Genomic DNA, 24,456 nt, shown 5'->3' with positions numbered 1-24,456 from the left:
GGTAAGTAAAACTAAGACTCGAGTTAAAGTTAGATCAATTTTATCTTAGAGAAAAATGATAATTTAAAAAGTGTGAGGTTTTCCTTACCACCATCATGCTCAATACAGAATCTAATCTGGCTCTATCTTATTAAAATCCTATCTGAACTCTCTATTCTGTAGCTGTGCTCTGCAAATGAGTCATACCATAACAATTCCCACTTTGTAGCCAGTTCTCCAGAGAAGCAGAAGAAAAAAGAAACGACTTCCTTTTATGGGAATCAGACCTGTTTGTAGTGATAAAACTCTTTCCATTTCTATTTGAAGACATTCTCCATAACCCAAGACTTGATCGTTATAAAAACACTACCTACTTTATTTGGATTACAAAAGCATGCATAACTACAGTTCTTTGTTTAATATGTTGCTTTAAAGTATATGTACATACACACATAGATACTGTACAAGTTACACATGTGAAATTTCAAGAGAACACTTTGTTTAGTGCATTTTTTAAGGCCACAGCTTGGAAATTTTGTTTAATTTTATTTTATTCAGTTTTTAAACAAATGTTTAAAGCAATCTGTATGGTGTAGTGAAAATTGTTTAATATGTGGCCACCAGTTAAAGCACCGCAGCAGTGGCTATTAAAGAATTAACTTCTGGCAACAGTTGTCACACCATAGTATCTCAGAGTACCACTTCATTTTATACCCCCTCCCAATTACTTTTTTGGCCCCATCACACACAGATCAGTTAATTTGGCTTTGCTCTCACCTGTTAATTCAGTTTCTACCCCTCCTATGCACACATTTCTCATCAGAGCCCCTCAGCTTATTTTAATTCCCCTGCCCTCCTCTTCTCCCGAAAGCCTCCTCACATGTTTTCCCAGGCCAGGAATGGAAAAGGCTGGTGGCATCAATATCGCCTTATCCCAGCCTTGGAGGGGGCAGCTCCATTGGGGGTCTCTTGACCCTCCCTCCCACCTGCTGGCCTGATATTGTTGTGGGGTTAGCTCCAAAACCTTAGAAGCCAGGGCACGGACCCCCTCCACAAAGCCTGCCAGAGCATCCCAGGCAGGATCTTCCTCAAGTGCCCAGTGCGTTGTTGACTGTGGGTTTTCCTTAGGGGAGGGAACAGTTGGGATGATGGGCCTTTCACAGGACTGGAGTGGGTAGAAGGAGGAGAATCAGCTATGAGTTGTTGGGCTCTTTCTACTCCCTCTATTCCTGTGGGAAATATTTCTGCTTAGTTCTGCTCCACTCCTTCCTTCCCCGCTCCTCCTAAGCAGCTAACTATCATTTCAGGGTAGCAGGAAGAGACAGTTAGATGAGCCAATAGTCTTTTCCCAGGAGCAGAGGTTGGAGAGAAGGGAGCAGAAAGTGCTAGCAGCTCAAGGCTGGATCTACTTTCCTTTCCTCCTTCCCTCCTGTGGGAAAAAAAAGTATTGGCCCAGATATCCTCTCCTTCCTCCCCGTTTCCCTCTCATCTATCTGTTTGGCTGTCCTGTCCAAGGAGGTGAGAAAATGTGGACAGGCAGTGTGGCACTGGTGTTGGGGCTTGTGCCTTTAAGGACAGTGAATGAAGAGTAGAGTGCTGTGAAGCTTGTATTATGCACAGCCAGCTGGAGACAGACACACAATAAAGCAGAACTCTTGCAGCACCTTAAGAACTGAGTGATCACTGAATGCCACAGACTGTGAATCAGACATGAATTTCCCAGTAGAGTAGGGATTTTCCCCAAAGACCTATAAAGTCAGAAAACTGTAGTCTATGGAAAACTGATAGTACTGGAAGTTTTGTTCTCTTGTCTGCCCACAGTGATGGTGAAGAGTGCAATAACAGTATCGCCAACCCTAAGCATTTGAAAACCATGGACTGGGCCCCCAAAAGTCATGAAACTGGCTTTAAAAAGATATTTAAAAAAGAATAAATTTGGGGGTTCTTTTTCTTTGCCTCCTTGTATAGCATCACTTAGAGTTTCAAGTTTTTCTCGGCTACTGGGAAGACTAGAAATTTACTGTTTTTTTAATGAGAGCTGCAATTTGAAGATAACCTGATTCCAGTAGTTGTGGCTTTAAAGAAAACAGCAAATATCACAATATTCACGATAAAACCGCACAAGTTGGCAATACTACAATGCTACATTTATGCTTTCTTAACACCTGATTTTTGTAGTGAAAAACAGGATTTTATCTTGATATTAATTTTAATCCTATAATGGAGGCATTTATGTATATATATTTCAATATGTTATTGTACATTCTATTTAAAGATGATCTGTAATAAGGATTGATGTAAGAAATGCTGTTACAAACTTACTAAATATTTAATTAAACATGAACTGGTGGCTCTTTAAGACCACAGAACTAGAGATGGATTGTTCAAGTATTATTCCCATCAGTCTAGCAACAAACCACTGGCACTATTGTTTAATTGAGAGGTTGAGGGAACACAATTCTTTGTAACGTGGATTTACAAAGGAGCTACAGTAGAGTTCTATATCATTAAAGTGAATTAATCAAAACATCAGGGGGAATGTTGTTGAATTACAAGGGTTACACTAGTCACAAAGTTTAAACGTTGAATTTATAAGCAAATCCAGGGAGCTACATCATTTTGGGAAAGGGCCAAAAAAAAAATTTAGTTTAGCCATTTTTAACTCTTACATTAGTTCCAGAATGTGAGAATCTGAAGTATTTTTTTCTATTAATAACTTGATAGGGTTTTATTTAATTACCTTCCTCCAATAACAATTTCCATACAGTTATATGGTTCCATTACTCCTGAATGATTCCAAAGCGCTTTACTGACTGGGCCAGACTCAGTCCTGGATTTCATAGTGCTGTGCTGGAGTACCTACAACCCCTATATGTAGGCACCACTTCACATACTACTGAAATGCAGCCACTCTAACAGCAGCACTGTAAAACATGGTTTGTAGGAGATAAGCTTAAAGTATAGGGAGGATTTAATGTAGTTGCAAAGTTGGAATTTGGCTGGGACACTAAGATTAATAGCCCAAGCATTGCAAAAATAAATAAATAAAAGCAAATGACCAAGAATAGTCAGGACATCGGTTTTATATTTCACCTGAAATACAGCACCTCCAGCAGCACAGTTCTTCCTGGCACCATGTGGGGACACTGGGTCTGTACTAACTCAGCAGAAACAGTTCCACCTACTGAATGAATAACATTAATTTCTGCGGCACATCAGCTTTCCCATGGCAGAGAGACCTTGCAATGCTTAGGAGATCACAAAGTGATATGGTTTAAGGTAGTTGCACAGTTGCCAGTTTTAGGAGTATAACACAATGCATCTTTATGAAAACACAGTACTAAATGAAATGAGGTTTTACTCTTCATTGTATCCCATGGTGGACAATAGCACATCCCTATAGATACTACAACAATGGGATGGATGGGACAAATAATACAGCATAGCAGGCAACCATGGGCCTTCATTTGGGCTGATTATTGCTTAGAATGAAAACCTGTGTCTACTTTCATTTTGCTTGCGCTACTCACCGGGGATGCCACAAGAAATCTGTCATCCCTGCTGTGTCTACTGCCACAGCCTTGCAGAGTCACAGCAACTCTGAGGTGCAGAGACAGGCACGCTGATGAAGTTCAGAAGCCCTAATTTACATCCACCTGTTTGCAACCTGGAAGGCAGCTTCTGGACTAGACTTAACAGGCTGCTGTCAGGAATGACCAGAGTGCTGCCACAATACAGAAATTTGTCTTAGGCCTGGTCTACACTAGGACTTTAATTCGAATTTATCAGCGTTAATTCGAACTAACCGCTCAACCGTCCACACCAGGAAGCCATTTAATTCGAACTAGAGGGCTCTTTAGTTCGAATTTAGCGTTACTCCACCCGGCAGGTGGAGTAGTGTGGATGCTAATCGAACGCTATCCCACAGTGCACCACTCTGTTGACGCTCTGGACAGCAGTCCGAGCTTGGATTCTCTGGCCAGCCACACAGGAAATGACCAAATTTGAATTCATTTTCCTGTCTGGGCGGTTTGAATCTGACGTTCTGGTTGCACATCGGGCGAAGCCCGGCACCTGCAACGATGCAGAGCTCTCCAGCAGAGGAGTCCGGGCAATCCCAGAATAGAAAGAGGTCCCCAGCATGGAGTGACCGGGAAGTCCAGGATCTGATCGCTGTGTGGGGCGAGGAGTCTGTGCTCTCGGAGCTGCGCTCCAACAAGCGAAGGTCTCTAAAGCCAGACAAAGGATACAGCCGGGATGCGTGCAGTGTGAAAGTGAAGGACCTAAGACAAGGGTATCAAAAGTCAGCAGCCCCAGACATGCCGCTTCTACGAGGCACTGCATGCCATTCTAGGTGGGTCTGCCACCAGTGCCCCACCAGTGACGGTGGACTCCGAGGACGGAATAGTGTACGGGACAGTTCCCCCTCCTGTTCGCCGATGGGGAAGATGAGGAAGGGTCTTTAGAGGACGGCGCAGGCGACATCGAACCCACTCCCGCTTTCCTGACAGCCAGGATCTCTTCATCACCCTCACAGAGATCCCCTACCAACCGACCAGGACTCGGAATCAGGGAAGGATCAGGCGGTAAGTGCTACAAACAGGGAAACATTTATTTTTTAAGAAACAGGGATTTATATAAAAATAGAAATACTATATAAACATTTTTAAATATGAAACTAAACAAACAGCAGGTCTACACAAACAGCAATGGAGCAAAAGTCCTCTGGGGATATTTCAAAAGCTCTCAGAGAGCAGCTGGAAAAGCCTCAGCAAGAGGTTTCTTGGGAGAGGTGCTTTATTGGGTGCTCCGTTGAAGCACACTCTTCCGCGCCATGCCATCCTCAGGTAGAGGGGGACCATCGCCTCTACGAGCATGGCAGCGTAGGGTCCTGGTCTGTGCAGGGCTTCTATTAACATCCGCTCTCTGTGTGCGCCTGACACGCCTCAGGGTGATGTCGTTGTGGAAGTGCTGCATCTAATTAGTGGAATTAGTGTACTGTTACTATTGTGCATGGTAGACTTTTACTTTGCATAAGAATGACCCTCGCTTAACAGAGTTTTACTTTGCATAAGAATGACCCTCGCTTAACAGAGTTTTACTTTGCATAAGAATGACCCTCGCTTAACAGCCACGTGTTGCAGGCCTCAGAGGAAAAGCATACAGGGTCTTTCGCTCACTGGCGGGAGATGCCGCATAACGCTCATCTTTTCTGCTTTGCACATTGCCTCCAGCAGGAGAGCACAGCTAAGCACTATCTGATAAGCAGTCTGTACTGTAAGGCTTACCAGGACTTTGTGCAAGAGGGATGCAGCTGTCTCTGCTATCCAGTGCAATCGCGCCGCCAATGAGAGCGTATTCAAATCTCGGACTAGTTCCGAGATCTCCTGAGACTTGGTTCCCTGTTTGGTCTTCTTAACTGAAAATGACTAGACTGTGTTTACTGTTGGCAAACATGTATTTGTTCAAGGAAATCACCTACTTTTTCGCATCACACAGCTTGGCTCCTTCACGGACTGCCCCGCCATCCCCTCGCAGAGGCTGGCTCAGATTAGAAAGACAAGGGACGACATGTTCCAGGAACTGATGGCCAGCTCCAGAGCGGAGGCGGCAGAGCAGAGACAGTCGAGGAGAGCCTGTGTCAGCAGCATCGCACACACATGGAACGGGAGGATAGGTGGCGGCAGGAAGACCAGCAGGCGACTCAACGCTGCTTGGTCTAATGAGGAGCAAACGGACACGCTCCGGCGCCTTGTAGATGTTCTGCAAGACCACAGGCAGGAGGAGAGCCCCCTGCAGTGCATCTGCAACCGCCCTCCAACGCCAAGAAGTCCTGTCCCCTCACCCAAAGTGACAAGAAGGAGGCGGTAGGGGCCGTGAGAACTGTCACTGCACCGCAGCAGAGCGCTAATGTACAAGACACCTCTCGCTGTAAATTTGTAGAAGTTCAACACTTACAGGATCAACAAGTCCCAAATCAAAGGTTCAACCCCCCACTGGGAATAACATAAGTAATAGCGGTGTGCTGTTACTCTCTGTTTCGTGTCAGAAGACTTTGTGGGGGGGGGGGATTTTTAATTACAGTGCATAGCCCACATTACCAGGGTACAGACTTGGGGGCAGGGTCAACTGCAGGGCACACACAGACTGCAGTCACTAGGCACCAGGGACAGTGTGTGTGGTGTATGCTGCACCGGCTCTTTCCTTGATGTGTAGGGTCCTGGTGCCTGACATCCCGAATGTAAAGGCAGGCTTCCCTTCACATGCATTTGGACCGTAGTCACGATCCTCCCGGTGCCCCGAGCCCCAAAGAGACCTCATCCAGGGGCAGATACTCACCCTTCCCCACACCCCTCACCCTTCCAACGCCCAAACCCACAGCCATCATGGTAACCCCTCTCCCCTTCCTGCAAACCCACCCATCAGTGCACACCTTAACCAGCACAGAATGCTTCCATGTTTCAACGAAGAAACAGAAATGCAAAGTCAACGAAAGATTTATTATTAATTACTAAAACATGTCCTTAGTTTTAAAACGTCCTTGGGAAGTGGGGAAAACTTGGTTTATGATCAGGCTCTCTTAAAATCAAGTGGACAGTCACAGGTTACCCTGCTCTGCGAGGAAACTTGCAAAGCCTCCCTGATGCATATCGCTTCCCGCTGGGATATTCTCTCAGCACGGGTGTCTGGCTGATCATAAACAGCAGCCAGGCGATTTGCCTCAACCTCCCAAGCGGCCAAAAGGTCTCGCCCTTGCTCTCACAGAGATTGTGGAGCACACAGCAAGCAGCAATAACTACGGGGATATTCTTCGCTGATGTCCCTCCACCACCATTCTGCACTTGCTCAGCCGGTAGTTGAAGAGTTCCTTTTCAGTGTCCAAGGCGCCTGTATAGGGCTTCATGAGCCAGGGCATTAGCGGGTAGGCGGGTCCCCGAGGATCACTGTAGGCATCTGCACATCCCCAACCGTTATTTTGTGGTCCGGGAAGAAAGTGCCTGCCTGGAGGTCTAAACAGACCAGAGTTCCTGAACACCATGAACCTTGCCCGCCCACCCGACGTTGATGTTGGTAAAACGTCCCCTATGGTCCACCACAGCTTGCAGCACCATTGAAAAGTAGCCCTTTCGGTTAATGTACTCGCTGGCCTGGTGGGCTGGTGCCAGGATAGGGATGTGAGTCCCATCTATAGCCCCACCGCAGTTTGGGAATCCCATCGCGGCAGCCATCTATGATGACCTGGACATTTCCGACAGTCACTACCTTTGAGAGCAGTTGCTCAACGATTGCGTGGGCTACTTGAATGACAGCAATCCCCACGGTAGATTTGCCCACGCCAAAGTGGTTCGCTACTGACCGGTAGCTGTCTGGCGTGGCAAGTTTCCAGAGGGCTATGGCCACTCGCTTCTGCACAGTCAGGGCTGCTCGCATCCTTGTGTCCTGGCGCCTCAGGGCAGGGGACAGCAAGTCACACAGTTCAAGGAAAGTGTCCTTACGCATCCTGAAGTTTGCCACTCTGTGTCATCCCAGACCTGCAGCACTATGCGGTCCCACCAGTCTGTGCTTGTTTCCCGGCCCAGAATCGCCGTTCCACACCATGAACTTGACCCATTGCCACCATGATCTCCACTGCCCGGCGTACCCTGCTTTGTGAGAGGTCTTCAGCATCTGACTGTGGAAGAGGTGGGCGATAACGTGAGTTGACAACGCCATAAGTGCAGCGATGATGGCTCCATGCTCGCAGTGCTGTGGCGTCCGCTGTAACCGACCAGAGAAGGGCGCGAACAGATTTCAAGGAAGAGAGGGAGGGCGGGATTGACGGTTCAATGCATTTTCCCCAGCATGCATTGGGGAAATCAATGGGCAGCGGAACTGTGGGATAGCTTCCCACAGTGCACCGCTCCAAAGTCGAGCTGGCCCGTGAATGTGGACTCAGAAGTTCGAATTTGTGTATTTAGTATGGATACACAAATTCGACTTATTAAGGTCGAATCCACAAATTCGACTTAAGTAGATTCGAAATAGTCCTGTAGTGTAGACAAGCCCTCAGTCCAATCTTCAGAGTGTAACTGTGGAGCAGGAATGCAGACGGTCAAACATGGTGTAGGAATGCACAATGAAAAGATTGGAGAGTGTGGACTGCAACCCCTTGTTTTTTCAGTGATCTAACTGCTGCATCAATCCAGATATCAACTTGTGATGCATACAAAAGATGTCTCCACCATTATACCAACAGTATTGTCATAGCTAACAAATGCCCAGACTTAACTACCCCGTAATCTCTCCTTCTCAGCCCTGGTCTACACTACAAGTTTAGGTCAAATTTAGCAGCATTGGATCAATTTAATCCTGCACCCGTCCACACGACGAAGCCGTTATTTTCGACTTAAAGGGCGGTTAAAATAAATTTTGGCACTCCTCCCCTAACAAGGGGATTAGCACTGAAATCGACCTTACCAGGTCAAATTTGGGGTAGTGTGGTCACAATTCGACGGTATTGGTCTCCTGGAGCTATCCCAGAGTGCTCCATTGTGACCGCTCTGGACAGCGCTCTCAACTCCAATGCACTGGCCAAGTAGACAGGAAAAGGCCTGTGAACTTTTGAATCTCATTTCCTGTTTGGCCAGCATGGCGATCTGCAGGTGAGTGCAGATCTCATCAGCAGAGGTGATCATAATGGAGTCCCAGAATCTCAAAAGAGCTCCAGCATGGACTGAACAGGAGGTATGGGATCCGATTGCTGTATGGGGAGACTAATCCATGCTATCAGAACTCCGTTCCAAAAGACAAAATGCCCAAACATTTGAAAAAAATCTCAAAGGGCATGAAGGACAGAGGCTATAACAGGAACCCGCAGCAATGCCGTGTGAAACTTAAGGAGCTGAGGCAAGCCTACCAAAAAACCAGAGAGGCAAATGGCCGTTCCCAGTCAGAGCCCCAGACATGCCGCTTCTATGATGAGCTGCATGCCATTCTAGGTGGTGCAGCCACCGCTACCCCACCCCTGTGCTTTGACTCCATCAATGGAGTAGCACACAACAGGGATGTGGGTTTTCGGGACGAGGAAGATGAGGAGGAGGAGGTTGAAGATAGCTCAGAGCAAGGAAGCGGAGAAACTGTTTTCCCTGACAACCAGGAACTGTTTCTCACCCTGGACCTGGATTCAGTAATCCCTGAACCCACCCAAGGCTGCCTCCTGGACCCGCCAGGCGGAAAAGGGACCTCTGGTGAGTGTACCTTTGTAAATATTATACATGGTTTAAAAGCAAGCGTGTTTAATGATTAGTTTGCCCTGGCATTTGCGGCCAGTACAACTACTGGAAAAGTCTGTTTAACGTGTCTGGGGATGGAGCGGAAATCCTCCAGGGACATCTCCATAAAACTCTCCTGGATGTACTCCCAAAGCCTTTGCAAAAAGTTTCTGGGGAGGGCAGCTTTATTCCATCCTCCATGGTAGGACACTTTACCATGCCAGGCCAGTAGCATGTAGTCTGGAATCATTGCATAACAAAGCATGGCAGTGTATGGTCCCGGTGTTTGCTGGCATTCAAACAACATCTTTTCTTTATCTCTCTGTGTTATCCTCAGGAGAGTGATATCATTGCTGGTCACCTTGTTGAAATAGGGTTATTTTATTAAGGAGACATTCAGAGGTGCCCATTCCGGCTGGGCTGTTTGCCTGTGGCTGAAAAGAAATGTTCCTCGCTGTTAACCATGCGGTGTGGGGAGGGGTGAAGCGATCATCCCAGAGAATTGGGTGTGGGGGGGTTAGTTGGGTTTGTGCTGCACGTTAACCTGAAAACCGCAGCCCCTCCTCCTTTTAAATGGCCAACCATTTTAAATGGCCAACCCAACGGTTGCTTGGTATGGGAAATGAGGGCGCTGCTGTTTGAAACCATTCCCACATATTATGAAGGTTAAAGACGCCAAAAGACTGTGTCTTACCATGGCTGCCTGCAAGCCAAATTCTGTTGCCCGGCCCTGCGTGAGTGATCTCTCATACCAAACTGGCATACCCTCAATAAGAGGCAAAACGCAACCTTGTACCGAAAGCATATGTGCTATGTAATGTTAACAGCAAGGTTTACCATGAAAGAGTGTACCCATTGTTCTCTAAAATGTGTCTTTTTAACTACCACTCTCCCTTTTTTTCCCCTCCACCAGCTGAAAATGTTTCAACGCTCACACTATCTTCTCCTTCGCAGAGGCTATTGAAGATTAGAAGGTGAAAAAAAATGCACTCGCGATGAAATGCTCTCTGAGCTCATGCAATCCTCCCACACTGAAAGAGCCAGCAGAATGCATGGAGGCAGACAATGTCAGAGTCCAGGAAAGCACAATATGAACGCAAGGACAGATGGCGGGCTGAAGATAATAAGTGGCGGGCTGAAGATGATAGGTGGCATCAGCTTGGTGACAGAAGGCAAGAGGCAATGCTGAGGCTACTGGAGGAACAAACTGATATGCTCCGGCATATGGTTGAGGTTCAGGAAAGGCAGCTTGAGCACAGACCGCCGCTACAGCCCCTCTGTAACCTACCGCCCTCCTCCCCAAGTTCCATAGCCTCCTCATCCAGATGCCCCAAAATGCAGTGGGGGGGCCTCCGGGCACCAACCACTCCACCCCAAAGGACTGCCCAAGCAACAGAAAGCTGGCATTCAGTAATTTTTAAAGTGCAGTGTGGCCTTGTCTTTCCCTTCTCCCCCACCCCTCCTGGGCTACCTTGGCAGTTATCCCCCTATTTGTGTGATGAATTAATAAAGAATGCATGAATGTGAAGCAACAATTACTTTATTGCCTTTGCAAGCAGTGATCGAAGAGGGGAGGGGAGGGTGGTTAGCTTACAGGGAAGTAGAGTGAACCAAGGGGGAGAGGGGTTCATCAAGGAGAAACAAACAGAACTTTCACACTGTGGCCTGGCCAGTCATGAAACTGATTCTCAAAGCTTCTCTGATGCGCACCATGCCCTCCTGTGCTCTTCTAACTGCCCTCATTTCTGGCTGCACGTAATCAGTGGCCAGGCGATTTGCCTCAACCTCCCACCCCATCATAAACGTCTCCCCCTTACTCTCACAGATATTGTGGAGCGCACAGCAAGCAGTAATAACAATGGGAATATTGGTTTCGCTGAGGTCTATCTGAGTCAGTAAACTGCGCCAGCGCGTTTTTAAACATCCAAATGCACATTCTACCTCCATTCTGCACTTGCTCAACCTATAGTTGAACAGCTCCTGACTACTGTCCAGGCTGCCTGTGTACGGCTTCATGAGCCATGGCATTAAGGGGTAGGCTGGGTCCCCAAGGATAACTATAGGCATTTCAACATCCCCAACGGTTATTTTCTGGTCTGTGAAGAAAGTCCCTTCCTGCAGCTTTTGAAACGGACCAGAGTTCCTGAAGATGCGAGTGTCATGTATCTTTCCCAGCCATCCCATGTTGATGTTGGTGAAACGTCCCTTGTGATCCACCAGTGCTTGCATCACCATTGAAAATTACCCCTTGTGGTTTATGTACTCACTGGCTTGGTGCTCCGGTGCCAAGATAGGGATATGGGTTCTGTCTATCACCCCACCATCATTAGGGAATCTCATTGCAGCAAAGCCATCTACTATTACCTGCACATTTCCCAGAGTCACTACCCTTGATAGCAGCAGCTCTTTGATTGTGTTGGCTACTTGGATCACTGCAGCCCCGACAGTAGATTTGCCCACTCCAAATTGAGTCCCGATTGACTGGTAGCTGTCTGGCATTGCAAGCTTCCACAGGGCTATCGCCACTCGCTTGTGAACTGTGAGGGCTGCTCTCATCATGGTATTCTTGCGCTTCAGGGCAGGGGAAAACAAGTCACAAAGTTCCATGAAAGTGCCCTTACGCATGCAAAAGTTTTGCAGCCACTGGGAATCATTCCAGACATGCAACACTATGTGGTCCCACCAGTCTGTGCTTGTTTCCCGGGCTCAGAATTGGCATTCCACGGCATGAACTGCCCCATTAACACCATGATGTCCACATTGCCGGGACCTATACTTTGAGAGAAGTCTGTGTCCATGTCCTCATCACTCTCATCACTTTGCTGCCGTCGCCTCCTTGACTGGTTTTGCTTTTGCAGGTTCTGGTTCTGCATATACTGCAGGATAATGCACGTGGTGTTTACAGTGCTCATATTACATCGGTGGTCTAAGCGGGCTCCATGTTTGCCGTGCTATGGCGTCTGTGCTGAAAAATGGCACGAAACAATTGTCTACTGTTGCTCTGACAGAGGGAGGTGCAACTGATGACATGGCTTACAGTGTTGGCTTACAGGGTTGTCTGGGTTTAGCAGGCCAATGCTCAAACCACTGAGCTATCCCTCCCCCTACTAGTCATGGAGGAAGGAAGGGAGGGAGGGAGGGAGGAGGAGCAAATGAATACTAATGAATACAAAACAAATCTGGTCTCTTTATTGTTTTGATCCACTCCATCTCTCTTATACATCTTAGGCTGGCAGCAGACGGTGCAGTACGATGGCTGGCCATCGTTGTCTCCTGGCTGCTCGCCAGAAGACGGTGCAGTACAACTGCTGGCCATCGTCGTCTCCCATTTATGTCCAGGCACCCCCGGCCAACCTCACCGAGGCCAGCCAGGAGCATACATATCTGCCCAGGTTCCCCCAGCCAACCTCACTGAAGTTGGCTAAAAGAGCACCCAGGAGACGACGACGACAGCTACCAGTTGTAATGCACCATCTGCTGCCAAAAGGCAATGAGCTGCTGCTGTGTAGCAATGCAGTACCACATCTGGCAGGACCCAGGAGACATACGGTGACGGTCAGCTGAGCGGGCTCCATGCTTGCTGTAGTATGTTGTCTGCACGTGTAACCCAGGAAAAAAGGCGAGAAACGATTTATTGTCGTTGCTTTCATGGAGGGGGGGAGCCTGACGACATTTTTCCCAGAACCACCCGCGACAATGTTTTTGCCCCATCAGGCATTGGGAGCTCAACCCAGAATTCCAATGGGGCAGCGGAGACTGTGGGAACTGTGGGATAGCTACCCACAGTGCAATGCTCCGGAAGTCGATGCTAGCCTCGATACTGTGGACGCACTCCACTGAGTTAATGGTCTTAAGTGGGGACATACACAATCGACTGTATAAAATCGATTTCTAAAAAATCAACTTCTATAAATTCAACCTAATTCTATAAATTCAACCTAACTTTCCCACAGATGCTGTAATGGTACTTGAGCATGTACAAATGACCTCATTTAAAAAACAAAAAGATAATACTACTCCTTGTCGTGTGATTTTTTTTTTTACAACACTTAGGAAAACCTGGAAGACAAAGAAGCAGTCAATCACTCTTAAAAGTCAGACTCCATAGGGCCTTCCAAAGTCATGACTAAATCATGCCTTCCTTACAGGATTAGCCTCTTGGGTGGGTAATTGGATAATGCAGGCTACTAGTGGGACAAAGTTTTGTGAGCCATTTAGGGCCAGATCCTCCAAGGTAGTTAGGTGCCTAATTTCCTTAAACACTCCTCTGAATTGTTGCTGTTATGGAATCATCACTGACTTTTATTTATTTATGAATGTCAAATATTTGAAATCTGCTATAAGATAACGACATCTCTGAAGAATAATATGCTACTCATAGTTGGCTCAGGTTTCATTGTTGTATCATAACCATAACATCCAGTAACCTTACTTTGTTCTTATGATACATATATTTTTTTTCTAACTAGAGAAAATATGCCAAAAAACTCTTCTGGTAAAGTTCCATTGACTTCAGGGGCATTGCACAGGGGAGAGAGATGCCCCATTGCATCTAGTCTTACTATAATAAATAAATACTGGAATTTTAAATGTTCAACTTGTGTTCATAATTTTGGTATGAAAGAAAAGGGAGCAATAGAAATAGAGGAAGGAAGAACATGTAGAAATGCGACAGGGAATACATGTGTATATTGTTCAAGTTATACTCCAGCTGCTGAAGTGATAACTAGTCTTAAAGCATTTTTTAAAATTAGCAAAAGCAAAAAATTGAACATGATGATGACCAACATCTGGAATATATAAGATGACATGAAAGAACTACCATTTTACAGATTTAATTTAATAATTCACATGGTTCAAACAGATTAGCCTATCCCGCTAAAATACCTACTTGCCATTCAAAATATTTCACCCCTGTAGCAAGCTTTTGGCATATATAGCAGGGGTGGACAAATTTACTGACTCTCTGAGCTGCATATGACAATCTTCAGACGTTCGAGAGCTGAAGCATACTTGCCAGGGTTTGGGGCTTCAGCTCCATGGGAGGAGCCGGCTGGGGCTTGGGGTTCAGCCTGCTCCTGCTGAAGCCTCAAGCCCCAGCAGGTGTGCCTTAGAGGACTGAAGCCCCGAGACCCCCCCACCCTGCTTGGCAGAAACCCCTACCCCACCACCCCACTGTGAGGCAGAGGTCCTGAGCTCCCCCCAGTCTGGTAGGTTGAGAATGGGGGAGATCTGGGGGGGCTCCACGAGCCATACTTTAACAGTAAAAGAGCTGCATTTGGCTTGCAAGCCATGGTTTGGTCACCCCTGATATTTAGTTATATTAATATGAGAGATGGAATTTCCTTTTCATTTGGTGTTTCTATTATTGCTTTTGTTTATTTTGTAGACTCTTCCGATATTGTAGACTCTTCCGATATTGTTGCAGCCATTGAGTTAAAGAAACTTCACTATGGACAGTTTACAAAATAGTGCTAGATCCTCACAGTTTATTTTAAGAGTAAGAATAGCTTGCCTACATAAGAAACCAGAACATTTTAGTTTCTACCGAGGTAAAAGGAGCAATTTACAAATACTTGTGCTCATGGAGATTAAGGAAGCGGCAGCTATAAAAACAAAAATCCTCAGTGTAATATTTCCCGCTAGATCTGAGTTATGGAGCATGCACCCACTCCCAGGCTAAGGTCAAATACAAACTCAAAGAGATGAGATACAAATAGAACAGGAAATGGAATTCTCTCCGTCTATTCCTTCACTCACATACACTGTGCCTTTTTCAGAAGCTCTTAGTGAAAAGAAAAATAATCCAGAGGAAGTGTCTGACATTGATAGCACATTAGTCATGGAGGATAGTATCAGAATGAGTGTCTGCTGTGATCTGTGACCTAATGAGTCCCAGCACTAGGTATCTTTTAAAGGGAGTGAATTAAGATTAAGAACAGGAAATCACCCACAGGAACAAAACCAACAAATACAAAAATACTCATGTGGACCAGTTTTGAATTAGTTCATGAAAATATTGGTCAAATTCTGCCCCAGGATGCATGTGATCCATACCACTTGAAGTCAATGGTTATTGCATGTGCTTTTTTGGCCCTGTTTAAGGTTATCTTTTTAAAGACCCAGCTATGTGTCCTACTCAGGTCAAAATTCCATTATGGTAAGTTATCGTTTAAAGAATTAGTATCACTGATCATAATAATAAAGAAGTCATTTTGTGACTGAGAGCACTGTGAGCAACAGAACAGGAATGTAATCTAATGTGCTGCTTTTCTTCCCCTAAAAAAAAGATAATCTGACTCACGTTGTCTAAGATAATGGCTATGACTTTGCTGGCTGCACTTTAACTGATCTAATTCTGTGAGGAAAGGCCATTTTGACATTTTGTGTTATAGCAACTGTGAGTACCCTCTCAAGTTTCTCTAGGAATCACTCATGTTAAGAACTGGATAGCCTTTAAATGAGCACAAATCATTGCCTTTATACACAAAAATAAATTAAAATGAAAAGTCAGAGCTCAATTTCCCTTTCTCTGTTATTTTGCCCTGAAACTTATCTTTCTGCTAAAAACCTGGATACATTCATTAATAAAGTAGCTGTGTGTAACTAAGGAATTCTTCTCTACTGCTTGTGTCTCCCACTTCTATTCAACCCTCTTTGACCTCAGTTCTCTGATCCTTACTGAACAGTCTGCTTATAGATGCTCTGCAGAATTAATGTGACTCATAATATTTCAGTTTGAGTACGACTTAAAGCACAAACCCATACAAAAAACATCCCTTAAAGCATACATGGGAAGTCAGGAGCAGCCCTGGGTGGAAAATGTTTTCAGTTTCCCTCCCTTCCCCACTTTAGCAACCTCTCCCCCGCTCCAAAATGGCTGGCCAATCAGCAGAGCAGTATAACAGTCTGGTTCTCCCTGGAAGCTGGCTCCTGGGGGTCTACCCTGGGACCAGCCTTTTGGGAAGTGCATCTGTGTCACTGAATCAAAGGGAAATTATGTTGCTTTTCAAATCTATTTTTCTTGTTCCGTTTTTCCATTCAGGAACCCAGGAATCAGCATAGGGTATAATCCCTACTTCTGACCCCTCTGAAGGTGTGAAAGATTCTGAACCCAGTGGGACCAGCATGGTTCTTCTAAAGAGGCAGTTGGCTATAGGAAGTAACTACAGGGAGTCTGCACCTCCATTATACTACTGATCTTCCAAGATCTGTTGCAAAGGCATTTTAAGGTATGGATCTATGATAGTGCTGCCATGGGGTAAAAGAGGACACAGTAGTGAAGTGGCCTGGATGGGAGAGGGGAGAGTCCATCCTCTCTCTCACACACACAGCTCATTTACACAGGCTGTATACTGGCAAGTGGATTTCACCTTAGACACTCCCTAGAGTGGTCTAACTTTTAGCAAGGCATGCATGCAAATGGGTCTCACTTCTGACCAGTGATGCTCCTAAAGGCTTTTACAGCAAGGTCTTTACTATGAACTTGTTCCGAGAGCTGGTCTGCACACAGTTTATGTACTGCTTTAACTGTATCAATCTAAAACCACTTTAGTGAAAGCAGAACAATGCGCTAGTGTGGACACAGTTATACCATGTATAGACCCCCTTCTTCCACAGCCACTAACGGGTTAACAGGTAGGCTTGCTATCTCCTCAGCTGCAGCTAATCGCAGGGCCAGCAACAGCTGGGGGATAAGAAGGCTGCAGCTCAAAGGAGAGGATGGTTCCTAGACAGACTACTGAGAGGAGAAGTTGTGTCTGGAAAAAGCCTATAAGAGAGGGGAAGTAGGCAGGAGCAAGGGACTGGGAGGAATGGGTCCAAGCTGCTTAATACAGGGTTCCTGGGCTGGAACCCAGAAGTGTGAGTGGATGGGAGGGTCTGAGTTCTCCTACCATCCCCAGCAAAGAGGTCAGGACTCTGCTGGAGGCTGGGATTATTGACCCATTCCTGGGTACATAGGACTTCTGGTGTATTGGACTGTTTGTTTATTGCCCTGGAAGGGGTGAGACTATCAACAAACCAGCTAGAGTCATAAGGAGAAGCCATCTGGCATAAAGCTAGATGAGTGGTGGGGTAGGGAAACTGAGGCAAAGTCACGAGGCTACCTTGCAAAGCCATGGGGAGGGGCATAAGAGGGGCTGGCTGGCTGGAAAAGTCACACCAGGCATACTATTGTAAAGATGCTTGTGAAAAAACATCTATACCAGTATAAAGCACCTTTGTACTGGTATGATTGTGTCCACACTAGACTTTCAGTTTTACCTACCCTTTTCCAGATATCATCAGTTTCCACTCCTCCTGGTTAAAGACCATACTTAATTCTTGGATACACATTGTACAACTCTGGTAGGAGTTAACGGAAATTCCTTGGACATATCCAAGGACAGAATTTGACCTTTAGTGACTGATGCTTTTTAGTGGATCTACATGTATTTACCTGGTGACACTCTTCATGTACCTTGGCCTCTCCCCCACCCACCATCTTTACTCACCATCTGCCCTTCCTACTGGGTGCAGAACAACCTGAAATGAGGCTATAAAGTTACTTCATATCAAATAGCAGAGGGAGCTAATTGGGTAGCAAACTGTTCCCCTCTCTGACCCAGACAGCAACATTGCACAAAAGCATTTCGGAAGCTAGTAGGACCAGAAATCTCAAAGAAGTCTGTTCATGTGAGATTTCCACAACATTTTGTAGATTCAAGAACTTTGTTATTCTTATCTAAACCCAGCATAATTTTTAGACTCCAGTGGAGTTGCTGAACGACCACTGAACGCAGGTGAGGCTATTGTTAACTTGCAGGATCAGCCTAATTTTGGAGGTTCACTTTTCACTTGTTAGAAACCTATTAACAGAAGCTTTAACATTCTTTAGCAAGTGAATGAGCAGCAGCTAGATAGTACATGGGACAGTGTCAATAGGTGACCTGTTCTGAACAGGTTGCAGGAATGCAGCCATGACTCTGATGTAGGGAGAGGATGTACACCATAGATGGTTCCTCCTGTTTTGAAAAATGCACAATATTGTAGTAGTTCCCTTTCCAGCTCTGGTTGGTGCACACAAGTGCATGAAAATGAAGTGAAGTGGGGAAGCTACATTGATCATTTTCAACCCTCAAATGCTTCAGTTCAAGGTTTGGGAGAACTTTCAGGTTGGTTCCTATCTTATGTAAATTGGTTTGCTCACCCTTGGTCTGGAATCCCTGTCACTTAGACCTGTAGCTTCTTCCCCACCCTTTTCAATTTCAACTAAGATTTTTCCCAAAATGTGGCTCAACTGCTGTTCCTTCATTTTCATTGCATGGCTCAGAAGCTGATGAACCATGCTTGCTCTTAATTGTTCTTCAAAGCTGATTAAGGAGGAATCCAAAGGGCCCAAGTTTAAGTCTAATTTGAACAATTCGCTGCGGCTCTAATTTTAATTTCAATCAATAACACCAAGGGTGAGTCTGTTAATTCTGATCTATGCAACTTTTTCCAGGACAGCTATGCTAATCATAAGTTGAAGAAAACAAAAACTGAGTGACACACAAGAGTTGTACACAGTATGCCACCATTATTTCAGTGAATGCATTTTAATGCTTCATTTAGTCATGTAATGACATTTAAAAAAAAAAAAGACAGGCCACAAAGATGATCTTCCCAGATCTAATTATTAACTCCTTTGCCTTGTTCTCTCCAGTATAGTATAAAAGGCACCCAGTGTCCCCTCATATTAGTTTAATTTAGATTCACTAGGTTGCTTTTCACAATTGCTGTACAGTTTACTAGAGGAAACCCCTAACTGTGAGGGTCTGAAACTCCCCACCCCCCACTAGATAATACAAATTTGTAAATCACATCATTGTTTGAGTCACAAATGATCCCATGAACTCAGAAAGCTTCTGGTAAAGTTAGTCTGATGACCCTGAAAAATAGAAGACTCTGATAACTTTGTCACAATCTAGAGCCTGATCCTATCTTCACTGAAGTCAATGGAAAGATTCAAGGTGTTCCAAACAGAATCAGGTCCAAACTGTAAAATTCAGATAATTTAAAAAAAATTGGGGGGACATTCATTACAAGATTTTTGTTTCTATTCTGATCTGGGTCTAGTTTAGAAACTGTAGTGATGGGCACTATCTAAAACCTAAATAGACTGGGTTACTTGCCCATCTGTCAGAGGTATTTCTAGGCAGATTTTTGGGTCGGGGCCATCTCTAGTTCAGACTGTGGATTTGGTTCAGATAAGCACCAAAGGTCTTTCTTTCAAACCTGGCTGGAGATTTCACAGTGGCAGCCTTCCCCCACCCCTGCAGTTTATTACAGCTTTCCCCCACTGTGACACACTCTTGGCACCCTTAATGTACAAAAAGAACAGGAGTACTTGTGGCACCTTAGAGACTAACAAATTTATTTGAGCATAAGCTTTCGTGGGCTACGGCCCACTTCATCGGATGCATAGAATGGAACATATAGTAAGAAATATATATACATACAGAGCACATGAAAAGATGGAAGTAGCCATACCAACTGTAATTAATTAATTAGCCTCTTTCAGTTGGTATGGCTACTTCAACCTTTTCATGTTCTCTGTATGTATATATATTTCTTACTATATGTTCCATTCTATTCCTCTGATGAAGTGGGCCATAGCCAACAAAAGCTTATGCTCAAATAAATTAGTTAGTCTCTAAGGTGCCACAAGTACTCCTGTTCTTTTTGCGGATACAGACTAACACGGCTGCTACTCTGAAACCTGTCTTAATGTACAAAGTTTCCCACTGGTGGCAGAATTCCTAGGAAGGTTAATTTAGGCAAGAAATGGCAGTTTAAGTGTATCCCACTTCATAATTAATTATTTTAGAGCATCCGCAATCTGCTAGGTACTTTACAGATATATAGACGCACATGGTGGCTGCCCTGAAGAGATTACAGTCTAACTTCAGACATGATATAAGGAGTGGAAGTGACAGATAGCAAGGTGTGGAATTGGGGGGTGGACAGTTGTAATGTTTTTGATTCTATGTACTTCTTGTTCTGATTTACATGTATAGATATCCTGTAGGAAGTAAGTAGTTCTCTAAGAAATGATTTCATCAGAAAGACAAAAGCAGTAACAAACTTTGCTGCATGATATGCAACAGCTTCCACTAAGAAAAAGCACCACAACTAACACTGGTATTTCTCAACGATGTAACTGCCTCCACATTCAGTTAAGCAGAACTTGTAAGACTGTATGAAATAGCAACATCTGGCAATTCTCAATAATGTGACTGCATTATGATCAGATGTTTACTCAGCTCAGGCATATCTACATGCTGATGATGGGATTTTTGGATTATTATAATTGTGATCACTTAAATTACCAGAAGCACCCCATATAATCTCTGACAGGTAGTACACATCTGGGAGCTAAAGTCAGCCCAGATCCCGTTATCTAATTAATTTGTCCACTGAAATAATACATAAAGTAAACATTGCTTAAGGTACCATACGTTTAATAATCAATTACATAAAAAAATGTTGTGCACTTTCTGTAACTCAACCCTATACTTCAACTTGAAGAATAGTTCCTTTGTACTGGTCAATAACATATATAGACTTGAATCACTGAGAATTTGAATGAAACCATGCTGATTATCAAGGCATCAGGTCACCCTGCAAGCCTAGTATTTTGCAAATTTTGTTTTTCATTTTAGTATTGCAATGAATAATGTCAAACAAGTACCTCCCTGCACAAAACGTATCTTCCAGCACATTAAGTAGTTTTATGTGTTCCAGCTTCCTTAAAATAGACAACCTTATATAGTAATAGTTCCTTCTAATTGGAAGAATCATGTGTATAAGTCTTCCACTACTATTCTGGAATATTATTTTCATGACTGTTCAGGGAAATGGCTATGCAATGTTTACTTATTTAGCAAAAACTTTTTGCTACACCCTCACAATGTAGGAAATTATTCCTCCCTCTTAGATAATTTCTATATCCTTTTTTGTAACTATCTCAATTAAATTTGTCAGCACTTGTTTGATATGAACTCTACAAAATATAACTTGCAGAACAACCTACTGAATGGTATGCAGCAGCTATATTAGCTGCACCCTGCTAGCTTCTGCACTTCTATGCCAAGCGATAGTTTGTTCTAGGCAGAAAGTTTTCAGAACCTTTAGAGATTCCAAAAGAATTCTGTTTCTGATAGGTGGCATTCAGTCAAATAGCAAGTAGCAATAATAGTTCATAGAGTAAGAGAAGGAAAATGTGAGCAAAAAAGTTCATCAGGCAGCTTTCAGCAGAAGTGGGATAGGGTGGGGGGAATCCAGTTAAACAAAAGAGTTCTATTCACTACTTCAGGGTGGAAAAAGCAAAACACCAAATTAGCAGAAAAGCTCAGCAAACAAAAATACCCAAACAAGATAAATAGTTACGGTCACTTCTGACAAGATGCATCAAAACCCCAGCAGATTTCTGCTGATCCCAGACAAGGCAGAAATATCTACCTGTCTTTTCCTCCCTTGCCAAATGGAAAAAGCAGGTCACTTCTGTGTAAAGGGCCACACTCTGCAGAACTCAGTAAAAAGTGACCAGGCTAGCTCCCTACTGGGGTCTGGATTCAGCAGTCCATCCATATTCAGCAAAGCGTTTAAGCATGTGCCTAAGTCCACCCACATTCAGTAAATGCGACTTAATCACATGCTCATAGTTAACAGGGGCAGCTCCAGACCCCAGCACGCCAAGCGCGTGCTTGGGGCGACAAGCTGCGGGAGGGGGCACTCTGCCGGCGCCGCGAGGGCGGCAGGCAGGCTGCCTTCGGCGGCTTGCCTGCGGAGGGTCCGCTGGGCCCGTGGTTTTGGCGGACCTCCCAGTGTGGGAGGTCCACCGAAGCCACGGGACCAGCGGACCCTCCGCAGGCAAACCGCCGAAGGCAGCCTGCCTGCCGTGCTTGGGGCAGCAAAATGCCTAGAGCCGCCCCTGATAGTTAAGCACATGCTTATATTCTCTGCTGAATTGGGGACACATTATCAAAGTTATTTGGGCACCTAAGATGCAGATAGGAGCCTACTGGGATTTTCAAACCTAACTTGTCACCCTTGGTGGCAGAGAGAAGCCAAGGATTTGAATGGGCCTGGAGGACTAACTAGATGTGGTTCCTTGACGTGATAGCTGAAGAACATTGGTGGGGTATCATGAGGGAGTTTGTACAGCTCCAGCATTTGCCCCCTTTATTGTATGAGGGTTTGTCTATGAGGGAAAGCTTCACCAAGTATATTTGTCTGTGTACTTAACCCACTGTGATTATGCAGGTATAACTCCCCGTGTAGATACTCTTATTCCAGAATGAGTGGCTTTTAGGGGGGCTTTCTTTTATACAGCTTCCAAAGTAACATATGCTAAACCAGAAAAGGGCAGCTTGTCTAACAATAACCACACAGGTAGTCATACAAGTGTTATTATAGTGGTTTAAATTCTCACTTTACCCAATGCATGTCTAACTTTGCTGTTAGACCACACATCAGTAAGCAAAGACCTCTAGTTTCTAGTGCTGTCATACTTCATGAGCACCAAATTCTCTTTTTTTTAAAAAAATAAGTGCAGATTGAAATATCTTCAACTTGAGACTGAATAGTCTATCCTCTGTATAGACTTCCAAGAAATGCATGGCAATGAAATATACATTCACAAGTAAACACGTTTTTAGCATTATATCATTGTCTTTATAGTGCCTAAAAGGTACGCAAGGTGCTCTACAGGACAAAAAAAGAGATGTGATCTCTACTTGGAAGAGCTTACAAGTTAATGTTAGACATGATGCAAGCAGTGGAGCTGCAAAATAGTTTACTCCACCTCTGTCCCCCAAATAGTTCATTCTGTCATTTGAAGTTTTACAGGAGTCACACACTTTTGCAACAAGCATCTATTCTAACTATTCAGGGCAGTAACCGATCTCTACAGGATTCAGGAAAAGTTTCCCAAATGCTTATGACACTTAACACATACAGAGCTTTGAGTGTGGCCATTATACTCAGATATACTCTCAAAGAGCTGATGGGATCACTCAAGCAAGCCTTGCCCCCACAACTGCAAGGTTCAAGAGGATCAAGCCAATATCCTTATCTGGTTCAAACTGGCATAATTCATGGAAGCTGAAGAACTGGCTTCCTGTATACGATACCCCTGTCCTGATCAGGAAGAATGGGAGAAGGACCCAGCAAAGGCAATAGATAGTGGATCTAGAACTGAAATGTATGTCTATGGAGGCAATCAGAGAAACGGATGGAGGTTGTCTATTAATCAGGAGGAAAGGATCCTCTCATGTGCCACAGTCAGAACTGCAATAGATGACATATTACCCAGAGGGCTTACGTTTGAAGCTTAGTTCCAGTCAACATGAGAGAGCTCAGGGCTAGATTTTTTTTTAATCTTATTTTATTTTTATATTTTTCAGAAAAGTTCAACTCCATTTTAGGTGTTTAGGCACCCACCAAGTGCCAAATTTCAAATGTGCTCAGCATACCTCCATCTCCCGTTGTTCTCAGTGGGAGTTGGGTGCTCAGCTCTTTTAAAGATTTTGCCCTCATGCTCAACATTATACTGCACTGGAGTGTGAGCAGCAAATAAAACTCTATGGTGTAGCTGCTGTAGGCACCACCTATGCTGATGGGAGGAGTTCTCCCATGAATGTAGGTCATCCACCTCCCCAAGAGGCTGTCTATACCAGGGGTTAGGTTAGCATAGTCACATCTCTTAGGGATGTGGATTTTTAACACCCCAAGGGATGTAGCTGTGCTGATATAATTTCCCAGTGTAGACTAGCACTGGTGCATGCTCAAGTCTTGCTGCTTTGTCCATCCTCAACTTGGAGCCTGATCCTGCAGTCCTTCCATTATCGTCCAATGTGACTGGTGCACTCACAAGGGCTGCAGGGTCTGATGAGAAAAGCTAACTACCTGAAGAAAGTGGGAAAACATCATTCCTTATATAACATGTTTTTATTGGTCCCAATTTTTAAGCCCCTCAACCTGCCCTCCAATTTTGTGATGTCATTTTTGTTCCCACCAGCAATAGTGGTAGAAATGAATTCTGGATTCAATCAGGTAGCTCACTGTCTAAATGCTCTCATTGTTGTCCACAATTAATTGCAGGGACAAAATTGTTCTTTCAAAACTAGAAGCAATCTTTTAAAATAAAAGCCATTTTATAGTGTAATAAACTCTGAGCATTAATCCTCTGAATAATGGGCCC

General features: G+C 44.6%; 1 protein-coding gene and 1 long non-coding RNA gene across 3 annotated transcripts in view; one reads left to right on the top strand and one right to left on the bottom strand.

The window, feature by feature from the left end:
• Nucleotides 1-24,456, top strand: part of LOC120405972 — a 66,130-nt gene that overhangs the window by 29,078 nt on the left and 12,596 nt on the right. Inside the window, exon 3 of the long non-coding RNA XR_005599023.1 lies at nucleotides 16,276-16,462. This is a non-coding gene — a long non-coding RNA (uncharacterized LOC120405972). The remainder of the gene's footprint in view (nucleotides 1-16,275; nucleotides 16,463-24,456) is intronic.
• SYNPO2 (synaptopodin 2) overlaps nucleotides 1-24,456 on the bottom strand; it is a 121,287-nt gene that overhangs the window by 89,788 nt on the left and 7,043 nt on the right. The window lies entirely within an intron of this gene.

Source organism: Mauremys reevesii, linkage group 5 (genome assembly GCF_016161935.1).
Source record: "Mauremys reevesii isolate NIE-2019 linkage group 5, ASM1616193v1, whole genome shotgun sequence".
Taxonomy (NCBI): Eukaryota; Metazoa; Chordata; order Testudines; family Geoemydidae; genus Mauremys; species Mauremys reevesii.
This window is presented reverse-complemented; position numbering and strand designations above follow the sequence as displayed.